This window comes from Neomonachus schauinslandi, chromosome 1 (assembly GCF_002201575.2).
Source record: "Neomonachus schauinslandi chromosome 1, ASM220157v2, whole genome shotgun sequence".
Taxonomy (NCBI): domain Eukaryota; kingdom Metazoa; phylum Chordata; class Mammalia; order Carnivora; family Phocidae; genus Neomonachus; species Neomonachus schauinslandi.
In genome coordinates, this window is record NC_058403.1 from 97,168,990 (window position 1) to 97,188,190 (window position 19,201).

General features: G+C 34.3%; 1 pseudogene; it reads left to right on the top strand.

The window, feature by feature from the left end:
* The first annotated feature begins 18,301 nt into the window (after window positions 1-18,301).
* Window positions 18,302-18,694, top strand: LOC110591735 (annotated as a pseudogene).
* Window positions 18,695-19,201: the final 507 nt, after the last annotated feature.

Genomic DNA, 19,201 nt, shown 5'->3' on the forward strand with positions numbered 1-19,201 from the left:
TTTACAAGTTTCTAGACAAAGTGATATCTGACCTAGCATAGTTAGTAAAACCTTTATACTTACTATGTCTCAAATAGAATAATGAAAATCTTTTTTAAAATTTAATTTAATAAAAATTTATATCTAAGGTGTACAACATGATAATTTGATATACATATACACAGAAAATGATTACTATTGCCAAGTTAATTAATATACAGACATTGCACATATTACCATTTTCATGTATATGTGATGAGAGTCCCTGAAATCTCCTCTTTTAGCAAATTTCCAGTATCCAATGCAATATTATTAACTATAATCATCATGCTGCACTTTAGGTCTCTAGACTTATCTTACATAACTGCTACTTTGTACTCTTTGAGAAACATCTCCTCATTTCCCCCATCTTCCCTCCACTGTAACTACTGCTCTACTCTCTGCTTCCCTGTATTCAACTTTTTTAGCTTCACCGTAATAGTGAGATCATACAGTTTTTCTTACATTTAGCGTGATGTCCTCCAAGTTTATCAAATTGTTGCAAATAGCAGGATTTCCCTTTTAAGGCTGAATAACATTCCATTGTTGTATTTTTCTAGGTCTGTCCATTTTGTCTAAATTTTAAAGATTTATTTATTTATTTGAGAGAGAAAGAGGGGGAGAGCACATGAGTGAGGGGAGGGTCACAGGGGGAGACACAGAGAGAGAGAGAGAGAATCTCAAGCAGATTCCCCACCCAGTGCAGAGTCTGTCACAGGGCTCAATCTCATGACTCATGAGATCATGACCTGAACCAAAACCAACAGTTGGATGCTTAACTGACTGAGGCACCCAGGTGCCCCCATTTCATTTAAATTTAAAAATTTAGAGTAAAATTGTTCATGATATCCTCTTGGTATGTTAGTGTTTACAGTTTCTGATATACCTTCTTTTGAGGGCCCTCTCTCTCTCTCATTCTCTCTCATTTTTCCAGAAATTTTACTGTTATCTAGGAGCAATTATCTTTCCCTTGTTTTGTTTGGCATTCATTAGGTCCTGTGGTTTGTTATATGTTGTGATCAGTTTTGGAAAATTCTTGAAAATTATGTATTTCAAATATTGCTTCTGCCTCATTTTCTCTATCCCTTTCTAGGACTCCAGTTGCATACATATTTGATCATCTCGCTTTGTCCTGTTTATCTCTTAAATATTCTTCTGTGTTTAACATATTTCATTTCTCTTCACTTCATTCTGGAAATTTCCTTCTAACCTATTTCAAGTTCACTAATTTCCTTAGCATGTCTTATTATTGAACCAATCTTTAAATTTCTAACTTTAATTTTTTTTTTTAAGTTCTGGAATATTCATTTAACTATTGAAATTTTTTTCTTGCAGTCTTCTAAAAAGGTCAATCTTCTCAATTATCTCCCTGAATGTAATAAAAATGGTTGTTTAAACTCAAACACAGCTAGAGGTACTAGAATCTGTGATTCCTTTAATTCAGTTTCAAGTTTGAGATGATTTGAAATTAAGCATCAATTCATGGAAGAGCTAAACTACATGTTGCTCACCCAAGTTTTCCCTCTAGCTTTGAGAGTTTCAACATGACTGCTTAGATTCTTAAACATTGAGCTACCTCTTTCAGAATAAGCCAGTCAGTGCTCCTCAGGAGAGAGTGGCAATAAACACCAGCCATCTTTAAATTTCCACTCTTCAAATCTTGACCTTGTAACTTTTCACAGCTTTGTTAGCTCTACATGTTTTTAAGCTATTTGTTTTTAACTTCATCCAGCTTTTTAAAGTTGTCTTCAAGTGTGAAAATAGGTTCAAATTACCTAATCTGTTATAACCAAAACTGTAAATGTGAATAATCAGTTTAAAACTCTCTAAAGAACAACATCAAGACAAAAGATCTTTATAATTCTTTATAATTTTCATATATGTTTCTAATATATGAAAAAAATATTTCTGCAGAGTAGAAAAAGCATGAGTTAGTTTTTTGAAAAACATAATACATGAGCACAGAATCATTCATTTTTATAGAATTTTCTATTGTAATTTTTATGTATCTTCCTATAATATTAATCACAGCACTTATAAAAGCATATCATTGTTATTGTCTTGGCATATTAGATAGTACCTGATAAGTGTTTAATAAATCTTGCAAAATTGAATGTATTTGATAAAATTAAAAGAATTTTCATCAGATAACTCAGGGGCTACTATAAAGTGACTGCTTTTACCCTATTTACAAAGATGCATGTAAAAATTCAACTAAATATCAATGCAAAGTTGTATCTCTTTGCTTTATTAAGTCTTGAGGCCTAAATTGTCAATGTAACAACAGCACAATAAAGAAACTTTTTTTTTTTAAGTAGGTCCCATGCCCAGGGTGGAGCCCAGCATGGGGCTTGAACTCATGACCCTGAGATCAAGACCTGTGCTAAGATCAAGAGTTGGATGCTTAACTGCCACACAGGTGCCCCAAGAAAATTTTAATGTAAATTGCATACACTAAAAATAGTGTATGCAGATGTCCAAATGTATCAGTAAATATAATTTCTTTGTAATAATCTATAATAATACACACATTTGAAATATTATCTAATAATATATTAATAGTTTTCTAGTCTCTCTGTGACTACCTAATGTTCAAGTAGTCACTAAAATTCATGAACTAAAAATGTCTGAGATTTTTTAGGGACACCTTGGTGGCTCAGCCAGTTAAGCGCCTGCCTTCAGCTCAGGTCATGATCCTGGGGTCCTGGGATCAAGTCCCGTATCAGGTTCCTTGATCAGTGGGGAGCCTGCTTCTCCCTCTGCCTGCCGCTCTCTCTGCTTGTGCTCTCTCTGACAAATAAATAAAATCTTAAAAAAAAAAAAGGCCTGAGATTTTTCATATTCAAGTATCAGAATCATGTGATGGTATAACCTCAATCATTATCCTTTTCAAGATACCTGGTGTACCTCTGCTGTCTTTGAGTCAATAACTAGACAGGGATTATCCTTGGCAATCTATATAGTCCTATTATGGCTCATAGAAAAATCACCTCTGGTTGTGTTCAATTCCATCTTGGTCACCAATATACTGTCTGAGTCTTTCAAGCTATGTTTATGATCTACTCAGTGGACCAGGACAGAGTTTTGTCCCTATGTGATGGATTGGTAAAAAGTCCATACTCGGAGAGATGATGCTCAGCCTCTTTTGTTTGTGGCTCTAGTCCTTGAAAAGAAAGGTACTATTTTCTCTTTTTCTTTCAATGTCTAGGGTCCCTTTTTCCTTTTTTTCCAATCAGTCAATCCACGTTCTCTTCTATATACAGGTCCATTCTTATCTTGTTTTAGGCTGCCCTGTAAGCATATGGCTGAATCTTTCTGTCACATACTTAAATGTAAGTCTTTGTTTCTACTTATTTACAAACACATTGGGAGGGAATAAAATCTCCTTCGAAAATAACATGAAGAAGATGAGGAAAATACACAGAAAATGCATATTAATATTTACAGATATAATCCTGTCATGTACCTTATCATATTTATGTATCTAAAAATCAAAAAGACAAAAAAAATAGCCTTTATTTTATGCCTACTATGTTCCAGACAACATAGAAGAGGTATTCACATTTAACAAGGACCACAGTCCTTTTATCGCTTCTCGGCCTTTTGGCTAAGATCAAGTGAAGAACCATAGTCTTTTAAGGCGAATATTTATAGATGAGGAAATAAACTTCAGAGCAATTCATTGATTTGCCAAATGTCATATAGTAAGTAAGAAAACAGTCAGATTTTAAGCCCAGGTCCTGCTGACTTCTAAGCAAGGCCTCTTTCTTCTATTTCATACTTAATACCTCTGTAGGAGATATAAAAATCCACATGTCTTAATCTTTGCCTTTTCTCATTTTAGATGTTATATGTGGCTTCCTTCTCACAGACTAAAGTAATTTTCTACAGGCCCAAATAACTGGAGATAAAAATTTTTCACAGGCAATTAATTAATCTATAAAAAATTCAATAAATATTAGCTATTTAAATTGGGTTAAGTTAGGACCCTTTTTTCTTATCTTATTCCCTATGCTCTAGCTATAAGAAGGACAAAAATGGGTTGGTTCTCCTCCTGATCCACTGTGGTCATCATCTCAAATGATTATTTGCACCAGCATACCCAAGTTATTATGTAGATATTATTTAAATAGGATTGTTGGACAAGTAGAAGAGGAAATCTTGTGTAGAGGAATGAGCTGATAAATAAGAATACCGATCATATTTACATTTGATATTTTATTATTGGCCAGGCAATTTACAGAGAGCTTTATGTGTATTATCTAATTAGTAATGATATGGGTCATCAAATCTTTACCTTAATTTCAAGAAATAGGTAGTATAGCGTCCTCATTTTATAAACGATAAAACAAAATGGAGAAGGCATAAGAATAGTTTTCCTGTTGTGATAACTTTAAGTAGTTTAAAATTTTAATTTGGCTACTTTTCCAATTTTTATTGTTTGTGCTTTAGATCAGTGCTTCCAAAACCTTAGGGTACATATGAATTATCTGGGGATCTTATTAAAATGCAGGTTCTAATTATCAGGTGGGATCTGAGATTCTGTATTCAAATACACTCCCCCAGACCATACTTTGAAAAACAAAGCTTTTTAGATTACTGATTTTTCCATCAAACTAAGGCTCATTCATTAAGGGCTGACTTTATGATAGTTGAAAATTAACTGAGTATTAATACTTAGTTTATTAAATAAATGTTGATGACCAGATATATTCTTAAATCAAAAGACTTGTTTTCACAAGGACAACTGTTCAATATAGACAAAAAAATTTAAGAAGACATACCTCCTTTTCCCCCTCAGTATGCTTTCTGTGTAAAAAAGTACACTAGTATATATACCCTATATCAGTAAAAATGGTCATTTATAAAACATTTACTATGCGCCACAGACCATTCTAAGAGTTTTAAGTATATTACTTTATTCGGTATTATAAGTTATCTATGAACTGCTATTATTATCCAAATTTTATATAGAGAAGAATAGAAGCATTAACAGTTTAACTGCCCAATGTTGTTAGCCCAACTAATTTCAGTGTTTTCTGATTCAATCCTTATTTTGCATTTCATGTCATTTCTCTCTGAATTTTGCCATATATCACTCTCACTGTTTATTTCTGCTCTGTACTTTGCCTCCTGAAATTAAGCATAGAGATCTTTCTGAATTAATATCCAGGTTCAGAGGTCAAGGTGAGAGTCTTATACTATAAGGCTCTAACAAAGGATAGAGCTAGTATTCTGCAGGAGCAGAATCAAAGTCATGGTCAGGTGCGGATTATGTCATATCTAAAGTGACAGTTAAGAATACCTTGGCAAGTTTCAAGGAAGCAAAAATAAAAATAAAAATAGAAGAATGAGTGACAGGAACAGAATACAGCAAGATCCAGAGCACAGAAATGTCAAGTACATGAAGTTGGTCATAATAAGAATCAAGGCACCAATAATAGAGTACTGGTGGCCCATGTGAACTGGGTGCTGGCTCTGTAATCCAACAGCACACCTGATGATTGATAACAGACTGTGCAAGAATAGATAATTATAAACTTTATCCTTTGTGACTATGAATCTGGCTCTCCATCCTATCAATATCTCCAGGGACTGGCTTGACTTTCTGGCTTTATACAAATGCTGATCAGTGTTCCCAATCAGACACTGCTCCATGAACTATTAAGTTTGTCCTAGCTTTGTATTAGCTCTGTACAATCACAAATTTAGTGGCTTTAAACACTATACACATTTATTACTTTACAGTTTTATAAGAGAGAACTGTGGTGGGCTCTAGAGTAGATTCCTTTGTCTTGCTCATTCAGGTTGTTAGCAGAATTCAGTTCCAGTTCAGTTGTAGAATTAAGGTATCAGTTTCTTTGCTGTTTGTCAGCTGAGGGCCATTCCAAGCTTCTGGAGATCAGCTGCATTCCTTGGCTCATAGCCCCCTTCTTCCATCTTCAAAGCCAGTAACGGCAGATAGAATCATTCTCATGCCTCTTCTTTTGTCCTATCTCTCTGTTCCTCTATATATACCTGGACTTTGCCAGGAAAAAGTGTTTGCTTTTAAGGACTTACGTGATTAGATTGGGTCCACCTGGGTAATCCAGGATAACCTCTCCATTCCAAGGTCTGTAATCTTAATCACATCTGCAAAAATCCCTTTTTACTGTGCAACTTCATATGTTCTTAGGTTGCAAGAATTAGGATATGAACATCTTTGGGAGACAATTATTCTAACACAAGCCTGCTATGTGAAACAGGCTTATTTTAGTCAGGTTTACTAGTTGCAAAAAGAGAACAAATTAGGTACACTGGAATAGGAATTTATTAAATGATACAAACTAGCCATCAGAAGTCCCAGGAGGGCCAGACAATGGAGTTTATAGATTATGCCACCAGAAATAATACCCAAACCACACCACTAAACTACTCTTAGGTCTGGTTCTAACACAGGCATTGTAAACCGTGAACATGAGATCCTATCCTTGGCAATTCTGTCACAGTTGCTTCTCAGACTCAGTGTCTATACCAAACCCTGCCATATTCACCAGGTATGACTTCCCAGGAAAATCTTCTACTTTTTCCCTGCTGAACTGAAGCATCATGGAGATACATTTTACTGGGGGAATCTTGGTCAAATGTCTGTCTCCTAGCTGCCAAGAAGGTGGGGAAATTCAATCTTCTAGTCTTTGGTATCAGTCTTGCCAAATATAAAGGGAAAATATTAGAAGAAAAAAAAAGCTGGGCCACAAATATGACCCTACCCTACATACTAATAATGATCCTCCTTCTCAGATGAAGCTCTAAGAGGGATAATACTGATACCTTCAAGGTAAGGCCTCCCAAAATGCTCAAGGAGAGTTCCATCTACACTGTGCTAATAATTATTCATGGTTGTATTTTGAAAAAATTACACCTCTTAAGGAATCAAAAAAAAAATCATAGAATCATAAAAGTTAAGTCTCAAATATTTAAGAGCTCCTATAATTCTGCAACAGGGATAATTTTGATATTTTTGATATTTATAGAATTTCATATCAACTCAGGATGTTTTTCCCCAGTTGCAGTACTCTAAAGCCTGCATCAAATGGCACTAACAATAGCTTGTATTGCATACACTACTTTTTAGCTTACAAATCACATTAATCATAATAATATTTTCTACCATATTTGATGTTCATAAAACACTATGAGCAATAATTTACTTATTATCATCTTATTTTACTGCAGAATAAGCACTTAAGGTAAGGGTGTAAGTTGAGAAGACCTAGGTTTGAATTCCCTTTGTGACTCCTTTTCCTCATCTCAAATTGGGAAGTTAATATCTATTTCATAAAATTGTTTTCAGAATTAAAAGAGATTATATGTATACAATTTGAGTGCTATTAATTTAATATAAATTCTGAGCCAAGAAGGAGTTTAGAAAATATCTAGGGTAACTAAATCATTAACGGTGGATCAACTAATCAACTGGTGATTCAGCACTGGAGATTGGGAAGGGCTGATGTTAGCTCACATTTAGTGCAGAATTTTTCCTTCAGACAAGACAGGCATTTTTCACTAGAGTTGGAATTGCAAACTCTGTGGGAAAAGAAAGTTTCCCTGGAAAATCTAATTTTCCCTCTGAGAATTGAATCAGTGGCCCTAGCCATGAACTGTCTGGAATCATGATTTGCAATATAAACTGTAACTTAAAGGCATTTCCATAAAAAGCAAACCATGAAATCATCTCACAAGAACAGATCAAGTGATTTAGTCAAGCTACTCACTATACACATAGCTTATTCAATGGTAATGTTTGAATTCACTAAGAAATATATCTGTGAATTTGATGCTTGTAACCTGTCATTTACAAATTCAAAATAATCCCTAAAGCACTGAGCATGGAGTTAGCAGTTTAGGCTTGAATTCTCTTCCTTTCCAGTTACTAGCTGTGGGCCCATGTCATCCTTCAATTAATGAGCTATTTCTTATTGAGTGACTGCCTACTGTGTCAAGGCCCTAGCTAGGGGCTGGGGCTATCGTTCACAAGGCAGACACCATCCCAGTCTTCATAGAGTACATCATCTTGGGGATGCAGCCTTTCAACAACTAATTACACAATTATTCAATTATAGTTTGAATTAGAACTACCAAAAATAAATAATATATTCTCTACAACAATTCTATTCCCAACTGCAAAATCTGGAAAATACATTTCCCCCAAAGGAAACCATGTCCTATGCTGCTCATTGTAAAAAGGATAAAGTAGAAACTATAGTTTCAAAGTATACTTAGTATATTAAATTCAGAGGTGGTTTAAGGATGCCAAGTAATAGTAAAAGACGTTACTTTCTAGCATTTTACTACTGAGTCCTTTTCTTAAATATCACTTTTATTTTGAATGTAGCTTCTTTCAATTTCTCCTAACTGGGTCAGAATTTATGCCACATTGCATAACTATGTGACCTAAAACAATAGCTTCATTGAGAATGTTCAGTAAAATTGCTATCTGATCAGCAGTGATCTATGATAGTTGGACTCATGGTATTATTGCTGGTTTTTTAAAGTGAGTGCATCGATACTGATACATTCCAAAGAGCACAAGCCAATTAAACCTTTGGTGAATTTTATCCTATTTTGTATGCTATGGATTCCATTTTTTTTTCCCCAATGCCTTAAATTAGGGTCAGCCTAGAGCAAAACCACAACAAATCTCTTGTCTCTGTTTCTTTCTCACTTCCCTATTCAGGCTGTCCTTTTCCCCAACCCTTCTCTTCCCACCATCCTCTACCTCAGTGCTACACCCTGAGACTTTGCTCTCAGCTGGCTGATTAAGATGTGTGAGGGGTTGACCCCCACATGCTGAGAGCACACAGCAGGCCATGAAAGAGCTCTGAATGAAGAGTAGGACATGACTCCAGGGGTTCATGCTTTCCTGACACCACAGAAGTCTCTGTGTGAGGTGGCCACACATACTCCCATAAGATCCCCAGCATTTGTTCTGCTTCCTTGGATTCCATTATTTTAATTTTTCAATCGTTAATATATACATAACCTATCTTTTTTATCGACCTGTCTTAAAACAGCACTGCAACTTAAGATACTAGAATTTAACACCCTTAAATAAATAAGGTTTAGGATGACATCTCAATAGCTAAATATTACATACTTCTGCAAAAGTAAATATAATTACTTACACTTCATCTAGAGTTCTTCCACTTACTCAAAACTATTTTATAGCCTATAACATTAATCAGTATACACCAAAGTTTATATTTATTAAAAAATAAGTTATTTGAAAGCCTTTGGGCAAATTTTAATTCTTTTAACTTTATTATGAAATTTTAGCTAAGTCCCTGAGTAAGAATGTCTGCTTCTTTCAAATTAAGTTGCTATTGTAAAAATCTAATCATTCGTGTCATCACTTGTACTGATTTAACACATTAAAACTATAGTTCTCTGGCACTGACACCAAGAATCATACGCTTCTCTTTAACACCACTGTGTCTCCTTTTGAAGCTGTTACAATATTACTGGAAATGATTTAGCTTCTCTATGTGATACATTTTCATTAAAAATATCTCATTTGGAATAAATCATAGTGATTCAGCTGATGTCTGCAAAAGACAATAATGCACACAGCCAATGAGCATTAATATTATTTTTAATGTGGGGTGTTTTACTTTGCTGACAAAGATTCCATTTATATTAAAGGAAAAGTGCATTATTATTTAGTGTCACAAATATTTTACATAATTCAAGATGTTAAACACACCTTTATTTTAAAGGAAAAAAACACTTGGCATTTGCAATTTTCTTAAGCATTCAAAATGAAATGCTTCTGACTTTAGGAAGAAATGTTCTAGCACACTTCTATTTGACAGCATAGCCATGTTTGAAAACTGATTTAAGATTCAGCAAGCTACAAGAGAACAGGGTTAGCTTTATACAGACATGTGAGGAAAGTATTTTTTCCATCATGATATTATACAAAGCTAATACATATACTTATCTAATTGCTGCAGATATTAGAGAAAAACAGTTAAAAGAGTTTTCTGTCATAGTAATCATTAATGATGAAATCTTCATCTGCTCAGCAATGGGAGTCTATCCAATTAGTTTCTGTGTCTCTCAAGTTCTGCATAAATATGATAAAATTTGCTTGTTTCCATCATGATTTTTCTGAGGCTCTCATTCCTGGGCGAATCTCCAGATTGGCAAACTCAAGCGGATTTTAAAATATCCTTTCCATATATCACCCACACTTGTCCTGCTTGCGGATGGATTGACGTCTAAGCTCAGAGGGTTGTAACTAAGCTGCTTTTCTCGGCAGAAAAGTTCATTTTGCTTCAGCTGTTGCAAATACATCCCTTACCTCCTACTAATTCAGTGTTTTACAATTGTTCCAGTCTACTTCCAACTGTTCAGGCACACTGCACACTGTTCAAGGATCAGTGAAGAATGCCAAGTAAGGGCATCTTTTCCAGAGGGCAGGTCCAAAGTCATTCTTCTCTCTTGCCACATTACATAACTCGTCTACATGGATAAGGTATGATAATGTATTTTATTTGTCATTTCAGTTCAGACAGGGAACAATTGATAGACTGGTTGACTTAAGGTTTGTTTTTGAAATTCAGACATTTAATTTTTTGTTAAATCCTTGTAATTTAGCTTCTTAAATAATTTTTAAAATACTCAAAGACTTATCTCTATTCAATCCTTGCACTTCAGTTCTTTTCTAAGAGCAAAGGTTTCTGGAAGAGCATAGAGCAGGAAGAAGAAAATTTCAAAATAGAAATTAAAAATTGGTATTTCAAATTCAACAGTATCTCTCCCATATAAAAAGTATGTATTTCATTTGGGCCTAATTTTGACTATTAACACACCACTAATGAGGTGTAGGTCATAGAATCATAGAATGTTTAAATAGACCTAGAGGGAATCTTCAAATTGATTTAGGTCAAAACCCCAACTTCTTCACTTTAAAGGACAGGAAAATGATTCTCACAGAGTAGAGTGACTTGGCTAAAGCCAAATGGCCACTTACAAAGCAGAAATTAACCCCTAGGCCCCCTGACTTCTGTGACACTGTACTTTCTTCCAAGAATGATTATTATAGCCTATACAATCCCTCATACTGCAAAATCAACCCCACCAATATGTTCTTTAACAGTAAATCAGTACCATCATCTTCATATTTAAATACCAAACTGCATTCCTCAAAAACTGATTAAGAGTCATGCTGAAACACATGATTTCTACTTGATCATTAAATTACATCTAATAACCATCCACTGTTTTATGTTCACAACAAAACAAGAAAGGCAGTGAAATAGTATTCATACATTCATAAATCTCTGGCAAATGTGCATGAAAATAGTTTAAATGTGTATTCAGCTGTTTTAAATAGTAAGTAGTTAGGTGTTCAAAGTATATTTGCTCTACAGAAGAATATAATGGTTGAGAAGTCAATTATGGAAGCTAGAGTGACTGGGGCATCAGGTTTCACAGTTTCATTGTATGTGAAATGGAGTAATAAAAATACTGACCTTGTTGGATTGTTTGGGGATTAAGCATACGTTTAAAATACCTGTGTTAATAAAACATATGTTAATATGCCCATGCTCTTGACATTGCTGTCATTGCCTTCATTATTATTATTTTCTTCAAAGATTTGTAATTATAAATTATTTTAAAAATCATGGCTATATTTTGTTCATAATAGTCTGTTCTCTATAAAGGATACATTCCTTTTAATAAAACATTTACTAGAAAATTGCATCTGAGGCATTTCTGAATTGAATTTAGACCCATGAGCAATAAGATTTCAACATTAAAAACGTATTGTATATAAATGACTTTATACTGAGCTCCAACTAAAACTAATTGCAGATTAAGGTGTTTAAAATGTAAAGTTAAAAAGTTATCTCATATATATACTCTATTCCTTAGTTGATTTCATATTCTCTTCCTCAGTTTACTTGTATGGAGCAACAGTGTATTAGACAAGATGACCTCTAAGAAACTTTTAGTCCTAAAGCTTTATGATTATAGTTTTTGATTCTATCATTTTCAAAGGGAGCTCTTGTAATCTCAGTACCAAGTACCCCAATTTTTGCTAAGAAGTATTTAGCTTCAAATGATAGACTGGTCATCTTTTGGATTATCTGTGATATTTTTACATCTTTCTGAAAGTTTTGGAGACCTAAATCTCCAAAAAGAACATTGAAGTAATTTGCCATAAGGAATAGCTCTGTTGAAAGTAAAACATAAGGAACCCGCATAACAATTATGTAAATTTAGAATCCTAAATTTGTTTTAGAATAGATTATGGACTAAATATGGGTATAAAATTCATAGGAAACAATGTTTACCACAAGATGAGTTAAAAGTGTCAAGATTTTTTTTTTTTTTTATTGCATATACAGCAACCTTCACAACAAATGACTGAAATATTGGTTGGGAAAGAAAGGCTAGATGGAGATGCTATTTGTATGCAGGCAGTTTCCTAGAATATATAAAGGAGAACCTAAATGTATAATTGTAGCAAATGTTGCTGCCCTACCCAAATCCCTTGAGATTGCTTTTACTACTCCCCAGGGGTGCTTCTGCTGAGACCTCACATTTGACTGACATTTTCTGGAGGATTTCACTTAGGTTGTAGAATCAGTCTCTCACTGTATTAGCTAGGGTTCTATAGAGAAACAGAACAAATAAGGGAGAAAGAGAGAGAGAGAAAATGAAAGAGAGAGACACATACACACTAAGATTTCATAAGGAATTGGCTCAAACAATTATGGAGGCTGACAACTCTCAAGATTTGTAGTTGGCAAGCTAAAGATCCAAGTATGCTGATGGTGTAGTTCCAGTCTGAGTCTGAAGTCCTGAGAACCAGTAAAGCCAATAATGTAGTTCAGTCTGAGGACTAGCAGGCTTGAGATCCAGGAAGAATCAATGTTTCAGTTGAAGTCTGAAGATAGGAAAAAACTGAACGTCCCTGCTGGAAGGAAGTCATACAGGAGGAGTTCCTCCTGACTCATGGAAAGGTGAGTCTTTTTGTTCTATTCAGGCCTTCAGCTGGTTGGATGAGGCTCATCCATGATGGGGAGGGCTTTACTATATGGATTCAAATGTTAATCTCACCCACAAAGATCCAGAATAATGTTTGACAAAATGTCTGGGACCCTGTGGCTCAGTCAAGTTAACATATACAATAAACCATCACACTCACCTTCCTAAAAATAACTAGCAGTTAACCGGGGCACCCTACTCCTCCCTCCGCCTTGCAAGTCACAGTTGATGATAAGCTGGGGTGTTGGAGGTGTGCAAAAGCCCTGCTTCCTGATCCCAAGTGATGACAGACAGACATCTTACATTTATTCCCCAAAGCTCCTGGGGGATTAAAGAACCTAGACTTTATCTGAAACCACATCTTACATAGTTCCTTCTCCTTTCCCAGCCTACTTCTCTCATTCCCTTACTGATTTCTCCTAAGAACACCTCCTTAATAAATTACAGACATAAAATTTCCCATTGCAGGTCAGCTTTTAGAGAACCAGACATTAATAATAGCTTTGCAGGCTTTAGGGACACCTGAGAATGTAGATGGAATATCTATATTTTTTTCAACTTCTTCTCACCCAATCTTCACCTCCCAATTTTTGTACTTATAAACCTTAATTATGAAAATACATTATAGGAAAACAAATTAATGCTCACTGAAGTATGTAAATTACTTATACAAATGAATATCTAGTATTTTTTAAAAGATTGATTTATTTATTTTAGAGAGGCAGCACGTGTGAAGGGAGGGGCAGAGGGAGAGAATTTTTCAAGCAGACTTCCCACTGGATGGGGACCTTGATGACATGGGGCTTGATCCCACAACCCATGAGATCATGACCTGAGCTGAAACCAAGAGTTGGATGCTTAACTAACTGAGCCATCCAAGGGCAGCCCTAACATCTAGTACTGATGTACTATTTTGTAGTTACACTTCTCTTCTATGCTTTATTTATACATTTTCTAAAAGTGAAAGACCATTAAACAGTCCTTAAAATCTGAGACTATGTGAACAAGGATCATATGTGTTGTGGGATTGGATCAATAGGGAAAGAAATATAATCTGACATTTTTTAAACATTACCATTTAAAGAAGAATCTTCCAAGTCTAAAGTCAACAGACCTTTACCATCTCCTATCTTCTACTATCCCATGGTTAGCTCATGCTACCTCTCATATCCAATGTCATCTGCTTTGTTTCCTTTTTTCATTTTGCTGAAGTAACTTTTTTTCCTAATAATGTCCTTAGTTATTTAACATTCCACAACCATGTCCCTTCAGAGTGGAAAGAGCAACACTTTCAAACTCATTTTATGAGGCCATCATTTCCCTGGTACCAAAGTCAACACAATACTAGCAAACCACATTCAACAGCACATTAAAAGGATCATACAATATAACCAAATGAGATTTATCCCTGGGATGCAAGGATGGCTCAACATATGAAAGTCAATTAATGTGATATACCACATTAATGGAATGAATAAAAAATCACATGATCATCTCAAAAGATGCAGAAAAAACAGTACCTTTTCATAATAAAAACTCTCAACAAACTACAAATAAAAGGAAATGATCTCAACATAATAACGGCATATATAAAAATCACACAGCAAATATCATACACAACAGTCCCTTGATTGGGATCACAGCAAAGATGCTTGCTTTCACCACTTCTATTCAACATAGTTCTGGAAGTCTAGCCAGAACAACTGGGCAAGAAATAGAGATAAAAGGCATGAATTGTGTAAGACTGATGAATCACAGACCTGTACCTCTGAAACAAATAATACATTATATGTTAAAAAAAAAAAAAAAAAAGAAGTTAGTAGGAAGGGAAAAATGAAGGGGGGGAGCCAGAGGGGGAGATGAACGATGAGAGACTATGGACTCTGAGAAACAAACTGAGGGTTCTAGAGGGGAGGGGGGTTGGGGGATGGGTTAGCCTGGTGATGGGTATTAAAGAGGGCACGTATTGAATGGAGCACTGGGTGCTATACGCAAATAATGAATCATGGAACACTACATCAAAAACTAATGATGTAATGTATGGTGATTAACGTAACATAATAAAATAAAATTTTTAAAAAAAGGAAAAAACCTAATGATGTAATATATGGCGATTAACATAACCTAATAAAATAAAATTTAAAAAAAGGCATACAAATCAGAAAGGAAGAAGTAAAATTTCCCTGTTTTTATATCACATGGTCTTATATAAAGAAAACCCTAAAGATTCCACACCCCCAAACACACACACACAAACTGTTAAGCACAATAAACAAATTCTGTAAAGTTGCAGGATACAAAGTCAATATACAAAAACCAGCTGCATTTCTATAGACTAATACTGAACTATCTGATAAGGAAATTAAGGAAAATATCCCATTTACAATAGCACCAAAAAGAATAAAATACTTAGGAACAAACTTAACAAAGGAGGTGAATGGTTTATATGATAAAAACAAAAAAAATTGATGAAAGAAATTAAAGAAGATAAAAACAAATGGAAAGACATGTATTCATGGATTGGAAGACTTGTTATTAAAATGTCCATACTACCCAAAGCAATCTACAGATTCAGTACAATTCTTATCAAACTCTCAATAACAGTTTTTACAAAAATAGAAAAAAAAATGCAAAAATTCATATAGAACCACAAAAGACCCTTTATAGCCCAAAACAATCTTGGAAAGGAAAAGCTGGAGCCATCATACTTCCTGATTTCAAAATATATAACAAAGCTAAAGTAATTAAAATAGCACGGTACTGGCATAAAGACAGATATATAAACCAATAGAACAAAATAGAGCCCAGAAATAAATACACATATACAAGGTCAACTGACCTTCGACAAGGGTATCAGGAACATACATGGGGAAAGGATAGTCTCTTCAACAAATGGTGCTATGGAAACTAGATATCTATACACAAAAGAATGAAATTGACCCGTATCTTACACCATACACAAACATAAACTCAAAATGAATTAAAGACTTAAACATAAGACCTAAAACTGTAGAACTCCTAGAAGGAAACATGGAGAAAAAGCTTCATGACATTAGTCTTGGCAATTATTTCATCAATATGACACCAAGATCATAGACAACAAAAGCAAAAATAGATAAGAAAGAGTACATCAAACTAAAAATCTTCTGTTCAGCAAAGGAAATAATCAACAAAATGAAAAGGCAGCTTACAGAATGGAAGAAAATTTTGCAAACCATGTATCAGATAGGGGTTAATATCCCAAATGCATAAGGAAATCATACAACTCAACAGCAAAAAAACCAAATAACTTGACCTTAAAGTGGGCTAAAGACTTGAAATACCAAAGATGATGTACAAATGGTCAGCAGGCTATGTAAAGATAAAAACATTAATCATCACAGAAATATAAAATCAAATTAAAACCACAATGATTTTCCCCATGTTAAGATGGCTATTGTAAAAAAAAAAAAAAAAAAGAAGAAGAAGAAAGAAAAAGAAAAAAAAGGACAAGTGTTGGGTAGTATGTGGAGGAATTGGAACCCTTGAGCACTTTTGGTAGGAATGAACAATGTTGAAGTTGCTACGAAAAACAGTATAGTGATTCCTCAAAAATTAAAAATAGAACCATCATAACATTCAGCAATCCCACCTCTGGGTATTTATCCAAAAAGAATGAAATCAGTATTTAGAAGAGATATTAGCACTCCAATGTTCATTCAAAAGAGTCAAAATATGGAAACAACCTAAATGCCCATCAACAGATAATTGGGTAAAGAAAACGTGGTGTATACATACAATGGAATATTGTTCAACTTTAAAAATGAAAGAAATCTTGCAATATATGACAACATGGATAAACCTGGAGGACATTATGTGAAGTAAAATAAGCCAGTAACAGGAAAAATACTGCATGTTTCCATTTATATGAGGTATCTAAAATAGTCAAACTCCTAGAATCAAAGAGTGGAATGGTGGTTGCCAGGAACTGGACAGAGGGGAAATGGAGAGTTGAAATTCAATGGACATAAAATTTCAATTATGCAAGCTGAAATCATTCTAGAGATCTACTGTACAACACTGTCCCTATAGTTAACAATGCTGTATTATACACATAAAAATTTGCTGAGAGACTAGATTTCATATTGTATTCTTGCCACAATAAACAAAACAAAACAAAACAAAAACTAAAGACAGTGAAGGAACCATGTATAGTATTATAGAAACCAGTAAGACTCTCAGTTCAGAAGTTAGCTAAACATAAGGTAGACTCTAGTCTAGTATATTTCAAAGTGTGACCCACAGCACAGTAAATCCCACAAGAAGTCCTATAAAAGAGAAACATTTTTTTCAGGTTCAAATAGATTAGGAAAATACTGCTTAGTGTACTTCCACTTCTAGAAAGTCACATTGCACGCTGGCATATTAAGTATTCTAAGCTGTTTTACATTTAAAACAAAGTAAATCAAAACTAAATGAAAAACTGGGGCACCTGGATGGCTCAGTCAGTTGAACGTCCGCCTTCAGCTCAGGTCATGATCCCAGGGTCCTGGGAATTGAGCCTTACATTGGAACTCCCTGCTCCGCAGGAAGCCTGCTTCTCCCTCTTCCTCTGCGTGCTGCTGCCCCTGCTTCTGTGCTCACTCTCTCTCTGTGTCAAATAAATAAATAAAATCTTTAAAAAAAAACTAAATGAAAAACAAACAACAAAAATTTAATCAAGCATTACTAACAATGGATCTGGGGCATTATTATTTTCAGCTAATATCTATTTACAAGAGCAAGAGTTTTGGTTATCATATTTTGGGTAATAAATAATTAATTAATAAGTAATAAATAATAAATAAGTAATAATTTTTAGTTTTACACTACAAGGGATTAATTAAGGATTATCATATAGCTACTCATTTTTAAATAAGAAAGTTTACTAATAATTAGGACTAGAATCTCCTTGGTTCAAAGAACTAATTTAACAGAACAGTAGACAGGACTTGTTCTCAGGTAGTTTTAACACTAGGAAAAGCAAATTCGTAAAGCCATAAAGTTTATTCTTTTAGTACATATTTGCCTCAAAGAATTGGGTATTCCACACAGTATACTATTTTTTAGACATTATTTTCATGAAATGAAGTAGTGGTATTTGTGACTCTTAAATAACTATTTAAACATGAAAATTTCTTAAATAACAGTAAATTCTGATGCCTTAAAAAACCCTGTTTTATTTAAAAAAATAGGCAGGTGGGGACAGTGTCCATAGGCATTCAGAATGTTCCAGCGTTTGACCTACCACCGCAGGCTGTCCTATAATACAGCCTCTAACAAAACTAGGCTGTCTCGAACCCCTGGTAATAGAATCGTTTACCTTTATACCAAGAAGGTTGGGAAAGCACCAAAATCTGCATGTGGCGTGTGCCCAGGCTGACTTTGAGGAGTTCATGCTGTGAGACCTGAAAAACAACAACAAAAATTTAATGGACCTGGGGCCATTAAAGTCCTTATGAGGTTGTCCAAAACGAAAAAACACGTCAGCAGGGCCTACCGTGGTTCCATGTGTGCTAAGTGTGTTCGTGACAGGATCAAGCATGCTTTCCATATCGAGGAACAGAAAATCGTTGTGAAAGTGTTGAAGGCCCAAGCACAGAGTCAGAAAGCTAAATAAAAAAAATGAAACTTTTTTGAGTAATAAAAAAAATCAGAAGCCTTGATCTGTTAAAAAAATAAATAAAATAAAAAAATAAAAAAATAGGCAGAAGACCAACATGCAATCATAGTTCCTCAGTTAATTTTATATTTTCAGAAAATTCACTCAACCTTGGACAATTTGACATGTACATTTTTTAAAAGATAATACTTGCTTTATGTATCTTCAGAATTATTGTTGAATCAAATAAAATACAGAAAATAGTACTGAAAATTATTATAAAATGTGGTATAATGTAAAAAAAATACTTATTTAAATTGTGCCTTTCAACATAGTGAATGGGAGAAGATATTTGCAACTGATATATCCAATAAGGGGTTAACACAAAAAATATATAAAGAACTTATACAACTTGACACCAAAAAAACAATCTGATTAAAAAATGGGCAGAGGACCTGAATAGACATTTTTCCAAAGACAGACAGATGGCCAACAAATACATGAAAAGATGCTCAACATCACTAA